Source organism: Argiope bruennichi, chromosome 8 (assembly GCF_947563725.1).
Source record: "Argiope bruennichi chromosome 8, qqArgBrue1.1, whole genome shotgun sequence".
Lineage (NCBI taxonomy): Eukaryota > Metazoa > Arthropoda > Arachnida > Araneae > Araneidae > Argiope > Argiope bruennichi.
In genome coordinates this window covers 130,585,247-130,607,298 of record NC_079158.1, presented here as the reverse complement: position 1 = coordinate 130,607,298, position 22,052 = coordinate 130,585,247, and the positions used below count along the sequence as shown (strand labels likewise).

The following is a 22,052-nucleotide window of genomic DNA, read 5'->3' as shown; positions in this document are numbered from 1 at the left end:
ACAATGGATCGAACTTCATAGATTCAGATAATTATCTAAAGCAATTATTCAAGTTAGTCCAAGACCGTCCGTACAAAATTTCCTAACTGTGAGAAACATTAGTTCATCCTACCATTTGCTCCCAATTTCGGTGGGTGGTTTTCGGCTTCTATTTTCGATTTTGACAAGTCTAAAAGACAACTTTTTAAGACTTGTCAAGGACATGTGCTTAATTTTGAAGAACTGTCTACCCTCTTCTGTCAGATAGAGACCTGTATTAATTCAAGACCTCTAGTACTACTTTCCTGTGATCCAGCTGATCTCAGAGATCTCAGGACTCTCCCCTGGGTATTCCCTAATCGGGGAACCTCTTCTTGAGATTCTTGAAGAAACTGGTCTCACTAATCAAAATCTTAGTCCTTCTTGCCGATGGAAAAACCTGTTACAGTTAAAACCTCCATTTTGGAGTAGATGGACGTCCTTCACCATTTGCAAACCCGACGGAAGTGGCATCAACATCGTCCTTCTTTGAGTGGTGGAGAGCTCGCCCTTATTGAAGCTGACAACATGACCTGGTCAAGCTGACTATTATCCTGGCCACTGGCGCGTATCCTGGAGATCATCCCCGAAACTGATGGTTTCCCTAGAGTTGCCCTGCTTCGTACTCCATTAGGACCTGCCAAAAGAGCCATTAACAGACTCATTGCACTACCGGGGTTGACTTGCCGCACCCCGGTAAATCTATTCGCTGTATTTAAATATGCAATTCATTCTTATTCTGGATCCCCTTGAATCGCTGCCAAATAAATGTCGAGATTTGAATGAGGTGAGTCGTTCCTTTATTTGAGTCTGACCAGAATTTATATATTCTTTTGATTCTAAGTCGTTTAAATCCTTAATCAAATTAATTAAGAAAATAAATCTCTTAAGGATGCATTACCAGTATCAAAATCTCTTAAAAATTTTGCATGTGGTGAAGCAGCAGAGGAAATGGAAAGTGATAATTTTTCTGTACTTGATCTGATATAAATTACTTTCTTGACATAAATGAAGGACGTTTCATTCCTCAAATAGAATTAAATGAAGTCGCGATATATATATATATATATATATATATATATATATATATATATATATATATATATATATATATATATATATATATAATTATCGAAAAATCAATTGGTATAAGGAATTTACTTTCAGAGCTAAAATCTGATGAAAAATATTCTTTAATGTTCGTTTTCTGAAATCGACGTAAGAAATATTCATAATGTAAAAATGCAGATCTGAATCCTATGATATCTATTTTCACCCTTTTCTCGCCATCTCTCCATATTCATTTATTCTTTGAAGCGGTCTGTCATTCCTCAAAATATTTTGTATGTCCTCCAATATTGCTTACAAAAAAAGATTCAACTTGTTTACTTTTTCCATTTTTTGTTTTTTGCACCGAGCTCCGGCGAATTCTCAGGAGGACAAAACTAATCTTCTATTCAAAGCGGAATATGAGATGCCGCATTAATACTCTCGTTAGGCACGGCTGGTCTGAGCAGCTCTTAAGAGGCAGAATAGTCCCCGGAGATTAATAAGACGAGACCCTTTCTTTTTTTAAAAAGAAAAAAAAAGGAAAAAAAAACACAGCTTTTTCGTGAACGATGGCTCAGCAAATTAAGATTTGTTTATGAGTGAACAGAACCATGATCAAAACTTTCGCGTTTCGAGCCCCGCAGCAATGATGATGCACACAGCTTTTTCACTGATAAAGAAATGAAAAGATTTAAATCTCGAAATGTTACGTTAATAATAAGATATTTTGTGTCATATTCTTGCGAAGCTAGTTGTTGAGGATAAACAACAAAATGGTTCTTTCAAAGTGATTTTTACATATAAAGCAGATCAAATATATTTACAGTTAAAAAGTTCTAAATGGATAAGATCAAATTATATTATTTTTAATTTATTCAATCGAATGAAAGTGATTTGGAAAAAGATGAAAAAATGCATTTGTTTCAATTTCATTTCAGTTTTGTCCCATGAGGGGTACCTCGTCATTGAGTTTGAGAAGCTTCTGGCAGGGTGGTTGGTTCTGGCCACGATAACGAGACGTCCTTCCTTAAGGGAGGATTATACCGTGGCCGGTGATGGTCCTTAGGACTAAGCCATAGTTCCCGCCAGTGTTGCTGTGGCGGTTGTCCGGTCATTCAAGTTTTTCCCTGGTCCTTCGGGCGATTGAACATGGAATGATTCATTTCTATGTCTATGATTCATTTCAATTTTTCTGTAGCTAATTATATGAGGTATAATCAGATAAGTACACTACAAGAAACACTATATTTTCGTAAATGATTGCACATGTTAAGAAATCCTTACATCAGAAATATTGAAGGTGGTTCGTTATATATATATATACTTATAGCCAAAGTAGTTAGATAATTGTTAAGCATTCTCTTGAATGTTATGAAATATGGCAGGTTTCTTAATGAAGAGAAGCGAAAGACGTTTCATTGGAAAACGAACTTTAGTTACGAAAACGGTTACTAGAAAGCATTTTATAATAAAACTAAGATGTGTTGACATTGTAACAGAAATTCGTTAAAAAAGTTTTTAGTGAAGGGCGCAATCCATCTTTTAACGGTTTCATACTCGTTTATTAATAGATGATATCCTGTAATAATAGTGATCGCACTTTGACGGCTAAACTTTTTTGTATCAGAATCGCGGTTTTGCAGTGGAAGCTTTGAGGAGATCCCGGACATTAAAATACATTTCAAGAAATGCTTACACGAATTATTTTGTATATAACAGATGGATATGAATAAAATTCAATGCATATGATATTTACAATAACGCATGATATTTTACAATTTCAGTTTTATTTATTTATTTTTCATTAAGAAAGAATTATTTTTAAGAGTTTTTAGAAAATTATTAAATGATGTCCTTTACAAGCATTTTATCTTTGCGATTTTTAATATATAGAAAAAAATAAAGTTAAAAAAATGGATTTGAAGATTTTATTCATTACTTTATATTTTAATAAAGGCAAATAATTTTGGAATCATTCTTGAAATACGAAAATGTTTAGGATGTACGCAGTTATAAACAAACAATATTAAAAAGGAGTGAAATCAAACATTGCAACACTATTTAAAAATGCAATAAAATAATGAATGATAAGAGTGAATAAGGACTGAAATCAAACATTTAAAAATGAGCAGAAATTTCAAATTATGAATAAAACATATTGACTTAATTCTCCAGAAATTGAAACAGTAAACTCTTTTCTGAATAGCTATTCAAATGCAAAGCAACTCTAGCAAGCCTGGTAAGGTATCCAATACATCATTGTAATGGCCTGTGATGTTTATGACGGCATTCAATGTGACAATATCACTCATTCAAAATTATCTGCTGCAAAATTATATATTCTCATATGATACTTATATGGACAATAAGTATTGCACATTGCAATAATGTAATGGACTGGAATCTCAGTCGTCTCAATGTACATGAATGGAGTTATCAGATGAAATGATCCCGGAAATCATTAAAGAAATGGAATTTTATTAGGAAATGAGACAATAACCAAACTCATTCTATTACTTCCAATGAGTTGATTTAATAAATATTTTTAATTCATAAAAAGTCGAAAAGAACTGTATCTAAAAATGAATTATGAATTATGGTGATTATGTGCATTGGATGTTTGAATATGAGATTTCGTTACTCCTATCAGAACATTATTTTCAATTGCCCGTGAATCACTGGCAGATGAAAAGTTTGACTGCACTCCAAATAATTATCTGTTCCTTGCATTAAAATACATGAAAGAAGTTGCAATATTTTACATCATTCATTTAACATCCATTATCATCGTTATTTTCTTTTTATTTTATTTTCAATTTTTTAAAATCTTCTCACTTTTCTTCAACATATTAATTTTTTTCTTGTGTTTCTTTTAAACCCTATAAGCCAACGTTTAGAAATAATTTTTCATAATTTATTTTCATAATTTTTATAATTTAGAACTATATAGTTTAGAAAAAAAGTTTTTACTGCAGTGATTTCCTTTTCATAAAGAAAAAGTATTGGCTTTCTAAAATGGATTGTTAACTGCAAGGAAAAAGAAAGCAAAAAACAATCATCCTTTATTGCATTTCTTTTGAATTTTTCTTTGAGAAAAGAGAAATATTGGAAATCTACTGAAAATCAATTCTGCTGAATTTCTTCTATGATAATTCAATTCTTTTCTATTTTTTTGAAAAAATGTTAATTGAAAGTGACACTTTCACATTTAAATTTTTAGCATAATAGAACAGTATTATATCTTCTTTTCACACATAAATAGTTAAGATTCTATAATGACTAGCTGAGAAACTATTCAGAAACAAACTGTCTATTATTAATAAATGAATCCATTAAGTAAATCGAGCCTCAGAACCACATTAAATCATTTCATTATTTAATGGTGTAAGGAATCAGATTGAGATTATATTATATATTGAGCAAATTATTTGCATTCATTTTTGATGTTTCAGATCATTTTTAATTATCTTACAAAATACAATTGCGTCATAATGTATCTCAAAGATGACACATGAAAGCAATTTACTTAGAAGTATTTAAAGTCTTCCTACACATTATAGTAATTAGGCTATTTTATATTATTTCTAATTGAAACAGTTACTAATAAGCATAATTAAATCATGATAAGAAAAACTGATTACGTTAAGGGAAGTGATGAAGTCACCTCCTCTTTGAAACAGCCTCTCAATCGATGTTGGAAAATGAGTGCGCCGATTAAGAAAAAATATCCAATAACTGGGTAAGGAAGGAATCGACATTTTAATCCCATCCTGCGAGAATGTCCTTCTTGCTGCTTTAGCATAAAACTGAAGTAGTGTAACAATGGCTTAAAACTATATTATGAATTTTCAGAATTTTCTCGATCTGTAAATTTTGCTTCAAACGTTGGCATATATCGCACATTTTACTATACATACCACATTTCAACTGTATAACTCTTTCTGTCTTTAGATATTTTTATACAACTTTCTTCATTATTGTAAATGAAATCTTACTCATTTCCTGATATTCTACAAAAACTAAATTTTTGTATACTTATATAGATATAATAATGCTATTTTAATATTTTCAAGATTTTATTATCAGTTATTCATTAATTAAATTAATTTTTTAGTCCGGTGCCATCCGGTAATAAGTTTAAGAGAAATGATTATCAAAATTGGATACTGAAAAAAAATGCTGTTTAGTACTAATGCAAGTGCTTTTGTAAAAACTGTTTTTAATTCAATTTTTATATAACTGTAATCACATACATTTTGGAAAATAAACCATTAAACATTGAAAAAAATAAACCATTTTTTTCAGATGGGAAAATTTATTAAAATCTATACGCTTCTATGATTTCTACATTTATGAAATTCTCAAATACCTTCATTTTTTATTACTGCCATGTTTCATTTTCTATGTTTTATGTGGGAAGGAGAGAAAAAAAAAACATAATTCGTTTCTACACTTGTATTCGTCTGTTAGTTACAATTAGGATCGATATGATATTCATTGGATGCTTTATTATAAGACATTAAATTAGAAAAATGATAATGCAACGAAGCAATGCTTACACATTTCTAAATTAATTGAAGTTAGTATTAAACAACAAAATTCATGTATAAAAAATCTGATGTTAATCCAAGGATAGAGGTAACATCATCATCTACAATCAACATAATTTATAGTATGAAGATGACTAGGAAAGAATATTTTTTAGGAATTATTGGATCTCGGATTAACTACTGATTCCATCGAAAATACACCAAGTCGGCTAGGTTATCTTCATTCTATAAATGAACCAAATTTCTTATTGCTGATTAGCTATGTTCCTGCTTCACACTGCGCAATTGTCATTAGACTGTGATTTAAAATCACGAAGTTCCTCATACGCCTCAGGCAGATTCAACAGGAACGTCAACTTAAAATATCAAATCACACATTTATTGTATTTTAACAGAATTAGAATTCAGGGATTTTGGTATGCTATAAGTCAATTCAATCATGTTATGCTAGAATGTCAAAAGAACTTAAACGATGACAGAGCATGTGAATGTGTGGTAATCACTTTAAGAGTACATTTAATATTTTAAATTTATGCTTCTAAGTCATAAACTATTTGACTCAAATTCATATCATCTCAATGTTCCATTAAAATAAATTTCTCTGGAAACACGGTGGTAGCAAGAAAAAGTGAGCGTTGCCTTGAGCAACAATTTCAAAGAAGCAAAATTTCACTGCGTTTATTTCACGTTTGCATCTACCGCTAACTCTACAAAAGGAAACAGAGTAATATAAATCTAGTTCGAAGCATCGAGCGTACGTAATGTTGATTCTTGTGTCTACAAGAATCAATGCTGTTGCATACGCTGTTGCATTCTACAAGTAATGACTTTTACATTAATATAAGAAACTTTTACGACGAATATTAGAAAGAATGCCAACCCAAAAGTATTAGATCTCTTTAATATTTCTGTGGAGAAATGGTTCAAATAGAATGGTTAGAATGAATCTCTATCGCAATCACACATTTGGAGACTGTCTGAATCAAAGTCGCGAATATAGATACTTCGAATCATATTTGCCCGTAGTAATATGTCACATAAAAGTATTGCCGTTGTTTCTTGTTGGCTTACACTATCTAGTAAGCAAAACTTTGCATTGGATGAAGTTGGAATTCCGAGGAATTTTCTTGAAATATTTCGAAAAATTTACATATCAGGAGTCTTTGTCCGACAAGAAAGCTTAAGTTCATATCACTTTCAAACAACATTAATTTGCTTTGGATGGAAATTTTCTGATTTAGGGAAATTTTAACACATTCCATTAAGGAAGATTGCTATGATTGCATGCCTTACTTATTTGTTTTATTATTAATTGTCTGAAAACTAAACGTCCCTAATTGTTAAATTTTGAATAATTATTCATTCATTTAGATAATGGCTCAGACATATCCTCTTCAATATAATTTCGATTTTTATATGTTGTAATGATACAAAAATAACATTTATTTGAAGATAAACCATAAAAAATGCGATACTTATTTCAGAATATGTCGCAGTGTAGGAAGTGGCGAACGAAAAATGAGATCTCCATTTTTAATTACAAGGAATTCGAGTTTCTCCGAATTTATTCATTTTAATGAAATAGAACAATGGAGCAAATTAAGTCTGAAAAAGAGACGACTAGAGAAATGAAAAACTAATGTAATTGCTTTCAGTATTACTACTTTAATTAAACATTGGCGACAAATTTTATCTTCCATGCGCCAATAAAAAAAGCCACTTCGCCAGCACAATTGTTATTGAAAGTCATTCTTACTTTTTGTCGGAAAAAAAGAAAGATTTGTGGGATATTTCATTACCGATGAAGTAATTTAGTGTTTAAGAAGGAAACAAATGGATGAAGAAAGCAAAGTCACAGACTGTAAGAAATGAGAAATTGATTTTAATTTCTTTCAGAGCTTGTCTGCCTTAGTTAAAAAAATATTCTAAATTCGCTATTGTTTCATGCTTTCCCCTTACTAAAATACAAAAGCCTGTTGAAAATCTATCCATATTTTCTTTCGTTTAAATGAGTTGAATGTTTATCTTTTCTTTCCTTGAATGAATAAGATTCATGTGCTTTTTTACCTTTTCGCGTGCGAGAATTAGAAAAGAAAATAATGGCGTCATTGAAAAAATATGATCTGTTATTGGAACCTCATCATTTCACATCTCTCTGTGTGCGAAAAATAAAATTGAAATTATATCTGTATTTCTCTTTACCTATTCGGAAACATAAAATCTGAAAACTGCAAAAGTTATAAGAATTGTATTTGCCATGCAATATTTTCAACCAATAAAGTAAATGCCTGTCGAAGTTTTGAAGAAATTTATTAATGAGAATCTACTCTAACGATTACACATAAATTTGTAAGTTCAGGACAACAAAGATAGATGAAATTTGGTGTATCATCGCCAGAATTGAGATAAAGGGCAATCTGATTAAAACCCTATCTTCCTGGGTAGGCATCGCACTTTGATTGTGCACACATAAAAGCGGTCCTTCAATGAAGCAATTAATTAGAATTCTGAACCTGGAAATCTGGTCTCGCTATCAAAATCGTAGACTTGTGCCACTCTATCGATCAAACAGAAAACGATAAAAAATATTTCTTCCTCAATTTTCTTCACTAAATGACGAAAGATAAATGCACCGCATTGGCGCAAAAGTGTGAGAAAATCGAGACAACTCATACCAGTTGAACCTACAGTGTGGTTTTTGGTCTTCAATCTTAAGATCCTTTGTGCAATTGAGAAAATCAGTATTTGTTGAAAAAGACGATTTTTCTCAGTAATAAAAATTTATGAAACTGGAATGTTTAAGACGCGTTACTTCTTGTTTTAAATGCTCTTTTAAAACGAGATGAATTTATGCTCGATGTAAGCCTTTTATGAAGTTTAGTTCCGCCATATAAATAAAGGGTGTTTATAAATGAAAATCCTAACTTTGCAAAGAAAACAAAACTGAGAACAGCTTTGTTATTCATTTGAAATTACAAATAACAGCAACACATTTATAAGTGTTCACTGTAAGTCCCTCCAAAAATAGGAACGATACCAAGGTGTTGCGATAACTCACTTCTTACTCTTTCAACATCTCCGATGATGCGGCGCTTTGAAAGCCTACAGAGAGGCATGTCTTCAGTTCGTCATGCATCGGTTGGTAGCGGAGCAGCAAAACCTACTTCTTAATGTAGCTCCCGAAAAATAAAATCAGATATTTCTATACACGCACCCTTTTCTAAACTCCACACCAAGCATGCAGGAAAAATTGCGTAATAATTTTTCGTAGCACTTCGATGTTCTTCCCATTTCCGGTGAGATTCACATTCAACATTTATAACTGTATTCAATTTAAACTTACAACTGTTGCTTTAGATTTCTAACAAACAATAAAGCTGTACATTGTTTTGTTTTGTTTTATTTTAATAGATCTGCAAAGTTGAAACATTCATTTATAAACTCCTTACATTCCGCCAGAGTCACTATTAACAAATATTCGTTGGAGTTTAAATAATCCTTTAAAATGGATTGAAATCCGATCCATTAATCAAATGATTCCTACAACAAGCTTTTATAGATTGGTATTTTCCTTGCCCTTTCATCTTTCCATATACTGTATTTATTCTTTTAGATAACTTTAGAATAAGAAATTTAGGTTATAACATTATTAGAAGCACGCACATGTATAAATAAAACCCTGCAATTGTATTCTTCCCCCTCCATCCGCCTGTACACTTAGGTTCTAGGAGGCGTTTTACGTTTAGCTTTACAATATTCTGAAAAGAATTCCGTATGAATTGTTTTTATATACATTTCCGCCGACTGGATTCAAAATTTTATCAAAAAAAAATCATGCGCGGTTTGTGATGTCAAGACAGCATACGAAACATCATTCATTCTATTTATTACAGTTACTGCGTTCACAGACTTATAGATAGACAACAAATAAATAGTCTGCGATTCAAGATTTTCTTGTGCACAGTAAATAGAAGAGTTTGGCAGCTATTAAAGTAACATAGGAGCAGCATCAATACCTGATATTTCAAAATACTTCATTGAGTCAATCATGAGCCTCAAGTTATGCTCATACGCGACTTAATTAAAATTACATCAAATAATACCCCAGGCAAAATAGTTAGTCTCCAAAAGCAGACAATAAACTTCATAAAGGCACTTAATATTTTCACTAAAAGGAATGAAAAATCATTTCTGTAATGTGCATATCCTTGGTATTTTTTCACACATAAATAAAATAATTTTAAATGATCTATAATATTGTTATTCAGCGCTAATAAATTTCAGCATTTTTAAGCACAGAATATTTAATCAGAAAAGGAACTTTTACTTCAATTATTTCCTCTGAAATGTGGAGAAATATTAAGTTAGATCTGAACTTTTGAAGAAAGAACACCGAAGAAAAGTCATTCATCTGGTTTATTAGATGTTTTAATTATGGTGTATATATATATAAGGCTAAAAAAACTAGCATCATCAGTATTATGAGTCAAAGTATCTTCTGGATATGAAAAATATAATCATTCCATAATAACATTTTAATAATTAGCACATCTAACGTATTCTTCAATATTTCAAAGACAGAAAAAGTGGAAAGAATTTATATAAGATGCAGAAATATATTTTAAAAAAAATTGTGAAAAGAAAAATTTTAATTTAAAACTTTCAGAGCAGTTAAACAATAAAAGGTTTCCGAAACTAATGATTAAGAGATCGATATAAAATGTATTGGTTGCCAGAGTTACTGAAAAAAAATCCATAAAACGAAAGCATGCATGCGTTTCGACTTAGTGCTCATAATCCTTTAAAATATCTTTAGGAGTTAATGTACTAAGGATTTATTTAAAGAGAAATCACTCAAAGAAATAAATTGTTTACTTTGTAGATGAAAAAATCAATAGAGGGCGGTGCAGGTAATCCAAGCGAAGAATTCTTAGAAAGAACACCAAACTGATGAAGTTCCACGAAAATAGAAACAGTTTTCATATTTTATAATCTTCTAGGTTAAGCATTTTGTATAAAAACCTTACTGCAGTACTTGTGTAAAATTTAAATTTAAACTGAGAGCACATGAGGAAAACTGCGGTTTGACGAGGAATACATTAGGATAAGAATTTTAAAGATGGAAGTGTTTGTATGAATCGAATGTGTGAAAAACAAATTTGCACAACAAAATATCATTTTCAGTTTTAGAATTTGAAAGTTTTCCTAAAGAACGCTTTATTTCGAAAATGAAGGAGGTAAAATCTGAAATAATAATAATAATGTTTTTAAGAGCTACACAGACACCTGCAGAAATCTTTCTTTAAATATAAAACTGCCTAAAAAGATTGTAGATGCCGTAAAAGGTAGTCGTAATGGTTTAATAAAACATCTATGCATATTCAAAACAGCTTTAATCTAACTCATCGTGTTATTTTTTTTCTTTCAAAATTAATCTGACAACATCTAGAAATAACAAAGAAAAGAGAGAATACCTTACTTTCTGTTTCAATCATACGAACATTTAATATGAAGGATGATTAAAGAGACTCGGATTTTCAAAGGTTATATCTTAAAAGCTAATCTATTTAGAGAGTTACTACAAAAATATTTAGAGATAATGACTGGTTAGATGTTGCTGACGTTACTTGAAATTGGCAGTTAACTGTTAACGGTTACTTGTGCAAAATTATGCATCACTGATAAACTGATCACACGCCCTTCCCTTCATGAATCCGTAATCGGACTCTACAATGTTTTTCTATTTACGTCGGTAACATGTCAGTTTTTTTTTTATCTATTACTGGTTATTCTAACTTATTTGTTTGCTTTATTTCCATTGGTTTGAGGGCTATCTTGGGACGGATTACATGATTTTGAACAATGACTAGGTAACAAGGACAGCATATGAACTAGTAAATTCAACTGAAATCATATGCACTGCAACTACAAGAGATTGTTCGGCCAACAACAAATTTAGCACAGCAGGCTCGGATGCATCTTAGATATTTACTCGAATCGAGTCTTGAACCCAGTTTCCTCCAATCCTGAACCCGAGACTTTGCCATTTGCTAGAGTGAATGGCCACATTAAATGTGGGCATTCAAATCGTAACAATTGCAGAACTGAAAAGAATATTATGGATTTTAATATACGATAAATGTTTTGAAAGCTTCTGATGATGATCTATTGAGAACTTAGGATATGTAATATCTGGAAATTTATTGTTGTATTTCGATTGTTTTATCAGCCAAAATGACTGCTCTCTCATCTTGTGAATATCCTATTTCTAAGATTCAATGTTAGTTTGTAATTCATTTGTTTTCATATCAGTATTTTATTCATTATAAAAAAGTGGAAGAATTAATATAATAAATTCATAAAGAATACACATTCATTAAACTTACTTCGTTATCTTGTAATTAGATGATAACATTAATGGCGTCGGTATTCTCAGTATCATTATGTCTGAAATGAAATATCTAATAAAAACTATGACATTGAGATTTCAAGAGAGCACACATTTTTCTTGTATTTAAATATATTCTTCTTATTTTTTTTCTTCTTAAAAATAAAGCTTATTTTATTTTTTCCTAGTAAATTGTTCATGTATTTAAATAAACAAAATGTAAAGAAGTATTTATTTAATATAGATTACTTTAATTGAATATTTTTACTATTCTCTTTAGAACTTTTCCAATTAGGAATTTTAATTGCAGAACATTAATTTTTTTTAAGTTGAGGAAATGCAACAAGAAAAGTATTCCAATTCAGTTTCAGATAGCAAAACCAAAAATAAATTATTATAGTTGGTGATCATCAAATTACGCAACTAAATATCTTTTTTATATTTATTTAACCTGCAATGAATGTGTATAGTAAGGATTTTACAATCTTATTTGCCGTTGATTTAAGGAATAGAAGAGAAAATGTCTAAGAAGTTTAGTCGTGGAGAAAAAATTGCGTAGGAAATTAATTACTTAATTAAATTCCCCATTTGCTCCATCAGTTTGGTGAATCGGAAGTAATTTTTCTTCTTGAGGGAAAAAATGACCGAAAGAAGATTTGATGCTTAACACTCTAGATTTGAAGAGCCTTGGATAATTAATAAAAAAAAGGCACCGCTGATTAAGAGACGGAAATTTACATGCAAACAAATCTATTCGGATTTAAAATTCTACTTGTTTATATTTTGGTTAAAATAAAATAAATAAAACAGTAAGTATCATTTATTTACTAATTAAGTTCTTAAATTTAAATGAATGCACAGTATAAACTCTCAATAAATTTAAACGTAGTTAGGTTGCACTAAATGTTTAATTTCATTCTTAGATATTTCATCATATTCACAGAATATCTTCATTAGATTTTAAAATGTAGAATATGTTTCACAATTTTTTATTTAATTTAACTTATTTCCTATGAAGAAGGAATTTGCAATTAACTTTTCGCTGCTCTAAATTTCTAAGTGTTGCTTGCTTTCGTTAAAAATGAACTATTTTTGTATTTTTGGATTCAATTATCAATTCATAGCTTTATTTAGTTCAATTTTAATCAAAACCGAAGAGCAGCACTTGATAACAAAATTTAGAAAATTGATTTTAAGACTTCAAAAAGGCATATAAACCTAGATTATGATACATGTATATAAGTAGGAAAAAAATTGAAACATTGTAAATGTATTGGTAAATTGAAAATCATATAAAAAATTTTATGAAAAATATGAATGATATAACTTTAGGGGTTGAAAACAATAGTATTAAAAAACATTGAGCAATTATGAATATTAGTACAGAAAACTGCATCAGCATTCTGTAAAACTTCATTATAAAAAGGATTATAATTTCAATTTCGCTAAGATTTTTTTTATGATATCTTAATTTTTTTAACGGTTTTATTTTATGAATCGATAAATTATTTTTTTTCAGTACAATAAAAGATGCAAGTTCTTAAAAAAGTTTTTTATATTAGAACACTTGTCCCAAACAGCATCTTTATTAGCAAAAGTCTATTATACACTCTCACTTAACATTGTCACTTTCAATTCTTCAGTTCCTTCTTCTCTAGTGGCAGAGAACTTATTACACCGTTTATCTTCCACCTTCTGGCAGCCCAAGGTGGTCTAGTTGTATGGCCTCGGCTACGGAACCGGAGGGTTTCAAATTCGAGACCCTATTTCACCGAAGAAGCATTGTGTAAACGTCCCTGCTGGCGTGGTGTGGAAGCCTGGAGAGGGTGCTCAGGTATCACCATCATCATCTGACAGAGGTTCAAAATGACGAGGTCCGTCCCAAAATTGCCCTATTATTGCTTTCAAAGGGGGCGTTAATATAACTCAACTGAACCTCTTCTTTCTGGAATTTGTCTGAAATGAATTATTTTAGACGGCTGTGTTTCAAATGAGGAAGGAAGCATTCAATGTTTGTGGAACAGTCAATTTTTGAAATCTAATGCAAAATCCCCTGCCAAGGTCATTTAATTGAAACGGTGAAACACGTTCATAATATTTATTAACAAAAGTTGAAAAGACAATCGCCTTAAGAATGTCATTCGTAAGGCTTGGCAAAGAATAATGTGGAGGCAAAAATTTATATTATTATATCTCCCTATGTCAGAAGATCCCTAAATATGAACCTATAAATACTGACTCACCCAATCTACATTTTATGCTAATGATTTATACAGAAATATATAAATATCTAACTTACGTAAGTTTTATTCAAATTTCTCTCGGTCCGAAACCAGGTGGCGAGACAGGAAATAGCTACTCATTAGCAAGGATATGTTTCTTGACATCTATTGAAGCCGCATTCCTTTAAAGGGAAAGCGTCTGCTCAGGCATGCGTAATAATTAAGAAAAGGGCGTTTCGAATCCAATTGTGTTGAACTCAGTTTAGAGAAATGAATGTCAGAGATTGCCGTTTGCGGCCGCTTTGACCTTTTAATATACCTTTATAGATTAACACTTTCATGAAACATTGTGGCCACAGGAAGTGCTCGAGACTCTCAATAGGGAAGACTTCACTTTTCACTGTTTCTGGAATATTTGTCAAAACTTGACTCATTCTGCGTTTGTAGAGACACTCTTCTGCTCTCGAATGTATGCACACATCTGTTATTGAGAAATAGAACAGTTTTAATATTTTCAGAACTGAATCATCCACTTCTAATGTTTTTTGTTTTATTATTATTCGAGATGGCACTTGATAGCAAGTGTGAAATGAATTAGAAAATAATACAAAATCTAAAATGTAGAAAATAAAACTATTCCAAAAATCTCAATTTTTTTTCTGTTATAAAGACATGCAAGTCTAAAATCTGACTTTATTTCATTCATTAAAAGATCGAAAAACAAATGCCCAACTTCTATAAAATCACTCTTTTTTTTATTTATTCTTGTGAATAATACAATATTAGTTTCATCAGTCAATATTAAGATTAATATAATATCAAAAGTATTTATTTATAGCAAAAAAAAATTGCTACAAGTTAGACTTTAAGTTAATTACTTTAAAATGTAAGAGGAAAAACACGCATTTTTGCTAAAATGATAGAATTAAATTCAGGTGTGATTCAATTTATCATATCAACATCAGTTGCTAATGATAGCTTTTAGAGAAGAAACAATTACTTTAAGAAAAAAGGGGGTATACAAGCCCTGAATACTAGCACACTTTAATTTCACTTAAATATTTTCTATACTTTAATTTTGAGCAAATACTGAAGAACTATTTATTTGTTCATTTGTATACAGAGTATCATTAAAAAGTATACGGACACTGTATACCGAGTATCATTATCAGCGAAATGTGGCAATCAAATTTACCTCGTATACTCAGTTATACAACTTCTTGAGACTTAAGAATAGCACTGAGCATACATGGAATTTTCTTTCGGTTTCAATTGTGTAGAGTTTTGCAAAATTTTATTTGCCATTTGAAAATATTTCTAGGAAAGGAATGGATGAGATACAGATTTGTTGTCAGATTTAATATATTCACTTGTTGTTCAGTTGTTATTTGCAATCCTTTTGGGGCATTCACTTTAATATTTAATTAGAAAGCTATACATATTTTTGTCGAAGTCGGAAAAGAATTCTAAATGCATGAGATGTCAAAAATATCATTATGAAATTATTAAATCGCACTGAATGCCATGAGACAGAACACTTCTAAGCATTTCGTACTAATGTGAGTACGTTATAAAAGTGATCCAGATTCTAATTTCTTAATAATACAGTGTACAATATCTTAAACTTTATATTTTTAAATTATAGAGTTTAAATGATAGTTTGTTCTGAGAACTTTTCTTATTTGTGTTACAAAACTTTCAACAGTTTCGAGCGCTAAAGGACATTTTGGAAGAGATCTTAATGCAACAGGAAGAATATTATATTTCTCTTGCTTTAATGAATAAGCATTAAATATTGAATGAATTTTGGAATGAATGCGTATGATTTGGAATAAATATATAATAAATTTCTGTCCCTAAAAGATTATTTACTATAATTAAATTGACGCGATCATGTTTTTCTGCTATATTTTGTAATTAAATAAATTTCTTTTTTTTTTATTTCAGTAATGTATTCAGTTTGATTTTGAAAGTCTTACCCAATCCATATTTTTATGAAGAGTCTTCTCGATAAAAACTCTAATAAGCAATTTTTTTGTAAGTGAATAAATTTGATGCATTTATATTTATTTTTATTAGTAAAAACAGTTTTATACTTTTCTGTCCTAGCATATCTTTGCACAACAGAAAAAAAACTTATCTAATCTAATAAACAAAAAAAGCCCATTTTTTTTCTTTTCTTAAATTTTCTTCTTTTAGTCATCAGAAGAGGAGAATAAATTGATATTTAAATGCCGAATTTAGTGTAAGAAATGCCCTGCACGTGAAATATTATCATCAATGCAGTACTTCACCAAAATTTCAGGCAAAGAAATATACTTCCTGCGCAGTTAGCTCTATAAGCGAGATATTTTTGAATGAAACTTGTATAAATACTTAAAGAAATATGTCATACAAACAAATTGTAAAAGAATTAATATCAAGAGTCTGACTGATGAATGCATTTGGTCATGAATATGCAGAATACGATTTTTCTTTTTATTTTCATTATTATTTTTATTTTCTGTTATTCAAAATGTATCGTATTTTTCTTTTTTTTTTCTAATTTAACAAATAATGAACGCATAAAAGAAGTTTTAATAAGCATCGGCATTTGGATTCTTTGATTTAACTTTTGAATTGCATAAAATATAAGAAGATGCTTTTACATTTTATGCTATTATTCCTTTTAAATATGAAAGATGGATATAAATCTAAAATCGTCTGCCTTTAAATAATGAATGCCGAATCTGTTTATTTTGAGACGATCGCACCGTTACATGCATCCATCCTAATGAAAGTATACAGAAGAAACAGACACTATTTTAATAAGAACTATATTTTTATTTGTCAAATGATGTGTACTTGAATCTTCTAAGTTTGAATCACTGTCGGAAGACAATAAAACTCCCATATCCCAGACAGCTTTTTCTTTTCCATCATCCCCACTCTGGTGAAACAAATCAAATTTGTGAAACATTTCATATATTCAAGCGAAGTCAGGAAGTAGAAGCGATAACTACTCGCGCACTTTGGTTATCATTGTGATAGCTATTTGCCATTTAACACTCTGCATCCAGTTTGCAGCAGAACATTCGCGTCACATCTACACACATTTCCCACAAATGAGCACAGCAGTGATGAAAACAGAAAACCAAAACAATTCGCTCATCAATTATTTTATATCATTTTTTTAAAACCAAGGTCAGATTTAGAAAAGAAATAGATAAAAATAATTTGCAATGATAAATTTTCCAAATTCAAAATAGATAAATTAATAGATTTTTCATCATAAATAAAGAACTTTTTAAAAGACTTCATTCCAATATTTTATTCATTGAAATACCACCACAGAGCACAAGACACTTCAATCAGAATTCCAGCACAAGTCAACCATCAAGGTTTTGTTCAATCCACTTTCATCAAAATCGTTCATCGAAATCTTTATCAGAATTCTTCTGCTACCAGTGTAAGGACAGCCTTTATAAATATAAGGGTGGAAAGGAACATTATATGGCTCTGAAACTACAAAATGGACGTACAAGATATGATATCAGGATCATCCTCTTTCAGACTTTTATTTTAGGGAAGAGAGGTAATTGGGCTCGAAATGTCATTTCCTTATCGCTCCCTTTTTTTTTTTTTTTTTTTTTTTAAATATTTTTACTTTTATTCTTATTTTATTTTATTGCAACCTTCAAATTCTTCGAATTCAATTTCTACAGATAATATGAAACTTGTATATGCAAATTTTTAGCTGAAGTAAAATTTACATAAATAATTTCCGAGGGCGGCATCTGGGTAAAGCTGACGCAAATAGGTGTTTGGAGGTTGACATCTGGGACTTCGCGGCTTACTATTTTGCATATTCCTATTAACTATAAACTGCTAATTAAATTTAGTGGAAGATATCGTGGTTGGTAAAAAAGTTCTTTGGAACGAAAATGTCTAGTTAATCAAGTACAGCTCGTGCTAAGCTTCACATTGTTTGGATAAGCTTGGTAGCATGGAAAAAAAATGAATTGGGAGAAACCGTTATATCGAGAAGGAAGGGCGAGCCAGTTGCGATATTCAATTTTTGAGGTTTCGTGACAATATGCTCTGAGAGATGACAGTTCATTAGGCAGCCTGATATTTTCAAACATAAACTTTGGTCACAATAATACGAAATGAAGACTTATAGAAAAATATTCGGTTACAATAAGATGAACTCTGGCGTAAGTGTGCAGGTATATTCTTAACATATAATCTATATACTTATAATAAAGCTCAATGTGTGTGTGTGTGTTGGCGCTCTACAGGCCAGGTCATTTGACATACAGCTACCAAATTTGGTACATGTATACCTTAGAGGTCGGAAATGTGCACCTGGCGTCCCTTTTTTTGAAATTTTAATTAGAATTTTAATTATTAATTAAAAACTAACTTCTCGCTAACTTTTTCACCAAAAAAATCTTCCATTTTCCCCAACGCCAAATGAGTAAGGCTTCAGTTTTTTTTTCTCCCAACAGTAATGAGGCTAGGGTTAACATTTTTCGTCGGATTATTTCAAACGATTCTGTTTATTTTCTTAATGTTTTATGCATTTAAAATTAAACAGTGTTAATTAATCCATGTTTCAGATTCATTCTGAAGTACTTTTGAATTAAAATAACACAGAATAAAGGAAATTAAAAATGTATAATCTGCATAGCGTTACCCCAACTGGCGTAGAAAAATTCACGCATTTGCGTTACCGTAACTGGCGAAGAAAATTCACGCATTATAGTGTTCTGATTGTTGACATGACAACCATTGTCAACGGATGATTTAAATTATTTTTAGGTTAGTTGCATGCTTTTGTAAGTAAATTGTATTCATGTTAGTTATATATTTTTTGTATATGCTTATAGTTTTAAGTACATCGTTTTTTAAATAGTTTTTTTAACCTGTTTTCAATGATTTAAATTATTTTTAGGTTAGTTGCATGCTTTTGTAATTAAATTGTATTTATGTTAGTTATATATTTTTGTATATGTTTATAGTTTTAAGCACATCGGTTTTAAATTAGTTTTTTTTTACCTGTTTTCGACTGTTTATTTTAAACTATTATGTTTGTTTTCCGAGTGTTTGATGCATTTAAAATAAAACATTGTTCATTAATCGATCTGCTCATGATGAATCTGAGAAAATTTTGTTGACAAATTCTTGAGATATTACATAAATTAAGGAAGATATTCTTTAGTGCCCATAAGTTTTAAATGCTCAGTAACTCTGTTTTCAGTAATCATATTATTAAAAAAATGCTTTGTTTTAGTAAAAAATATTGTTATATTAATTGTAGATTAATCACTTCCACTTTAATTTAAAGCATAAATTCTACGGGAGCTAACAGAAAATTAGTCAGATACATATTACGTTATGGCTGAAGGCTTTTATAATATTATGATTGAATTATATGACTATCAAAATTTGAAGTTTTAAAATATTTTGATGAAGAAGCTATTAAAGTAGAAATTACATAAAATATTTAATTATTAAAATTTTGACGAAGCATTAAGATTGGCGAACCGACTGGTCGCCAAAGGCGACTAGTATGATAATAATGACCACAATTTTAGTCTGATTGAAAAATTAATTTAAATTTAAACAGTCCTTATTTGATAAAATTTTAATGAAACTAAAAGTAATTTGCATTGAAATCTTTTGGGAGCACATTTCTCGTTTTTTAGTATAATTTGTTATTGATAATTTTCGAACTAAATATTACTTTTTCATATTTAGTCATTTACTGATCATCATTGTCTAGACAGAACGGATTTGGGCCATGAAGTATGTTCATTTTATTTTCTTTCAAGACAAAATATCTTCATTAAACGGAAGATATTCACTCTTCTTTCAGAAATAATATAGGGGAAGAATTTAAATGCCGTTTAATTTATTTCAGAGATTTCTATACTTTTAAAAATAATCACCTAATGTTTAGAAACGAAATCTATAGCAACCCACTTAAACTTGGTGCAATGAATGAGTTTTTTCTGAGGGGTACATCACAAGTACTTAAGAGATTGCAAAAAAGGGATGGTTTGTTTGGAAAAATTGTTATATTAGATGTAATTTGAAAAATTAATATTTTTTATGTGCGAATTTGATAAACACTTTATGTTTTAGAAAATTATGGAAAGGTGTAAGTATATTCTATATCTCGTCGAAACCCACTGAAAATCGGCTTTAAACTTACATTTTGGAAATCCCTGATCTAGTCGGCCCTCAGATAGAAGGAAACACTGATTTAAAATTGTTATCTAAAAAGTAGCATTTGCTTCCATATCTAAAACCGTTTCATAACAATTTCCTCCATATGTCTCTGTGGTTTTTGGAATATATATACCAAGCAAGAATGATATGGATCTCAAAAGTAATGAAGATAATTTACACCGCCATTAATAATTAAGAAGAAAGTATTCCTGGTTTTGGGAGCTGATACTAAGAAAATTAATATTAACATGTTTTACAGAGAGGAAATATTCCCTTCAGAGATTTTTTGAATTCTAAATATTTCTTTAATTTATTGAAAAATAAGCAGAATTTTGACTTTTTTTTTTTGGAAAAACTTTCCAGAATGTTATATTAGAAAAAACTGAGTTTTATGCCATGTGCAAGTTTAGTAATTTGTCTTTTCTTTCAGATCAGTTTTAATGCTCTTTATTTCCTCCTTAATTTCATAAACTTTAATTAGTTTAATAAATACTTTCATATGTATATTGCTACAACACTTTTTGCTGCAGTAATAAAATTAAATTCCTTTCCATTTGTATTACAAATATTCTACTATGACTTTTCCTTTCACTGTTGATGTTTAAAGTGTAGACATTTCACTTATTTTTTGCCATTGAATAGATTGCTTTTTTAAAGTATGATGATTAATACAGTTATATATATATATATATATATATATATATATATATATATATATATATATAATTTCTAATTTTGTGATAAAAACCGGTGACATTTAAGTTCAAAAGTAAACAGTTATGGCAATCTTTTATATTTTGTTCAATTCTAATTGTCATTGCATTTTTCTGAATGTTTAAAACATATCATTCTTTATACTTAAAATACTTCATTCTTATTGTAAAGCACTGAATTATTTCTTTAAATGAGAGTAAAACATTTTCAAAGGAGAAGTAAAATTTTTTTAACATGTCCGATATTATGTAAAGAATATGGAATCTGAATTCATTAATTAACCATACATTTTGAATCAACAAATGTTGACTCAGTAAGCCAGGTATTGGTAAGGTATATTTCAAATATTCTCCCCATCAGATTGAAATTCATATTTTATACAAGACAAGAAATATAAAACGCTAGCCAGCCAATATTTGAAAATAGAAAGAAGATTTGAAGAAGGTTTGAAAAGTATAAATGTAATAAAAGCACCTCTTATTTCTGCACTAAAATATAATTATTTTTTAATACATTTTCGATATAGCATGTTTTTCGTAGGCTTTAAATTTTATCTCATTATTATAAGTACTATTGAAATTCATGTTATTTTATTCAAATTTAATCCAAATCAAACCACTAATACGTAATTATTAGTGGCTTCCAATCGATTCATTAATTAATTCATGATTTCGCTCAAAAATTTTTAAATAGTGCATTATTATTAAGAAACAAAAAGTAAAAATTCTAATATAAAAGGATGTAAATAAAGAATATCACAAAATTGTATCCCTTAAAATGAGAAACATGTCAAGTTGAATAAAAGAGCAAAAGCGTATCCTAAGAGATTTGAAGGATTGAACTCGCTTTCTCTGGGGCAGGTAATGGATTGCGAAATATTAACCCCAAAGAAAT

At 29.8% G+C, this 22,052-nt stretch overlaps 1 long non-coding RNA gene across 1 annotated transcript in view; it reads right to left on the bottom strand.

The window, feature by feature from the left end:
* Positions 1-22,052, bottom strand: part of LOC129981711 (uncharacterized) — a 123,136-nt gene that overhangs the window by 51,781 nt on the left and 49,303 nt on the right. The window contains exon 2 of the long non-coding RNA XR_008785351.1: positions 14,306-14,709. This is a non-coding gene — a long non-coding RNA (uncharacterized LOC129981711). The remainder of the gene's footprint in view (positions 1-14,305; positions 14,710-22,052) is intronic.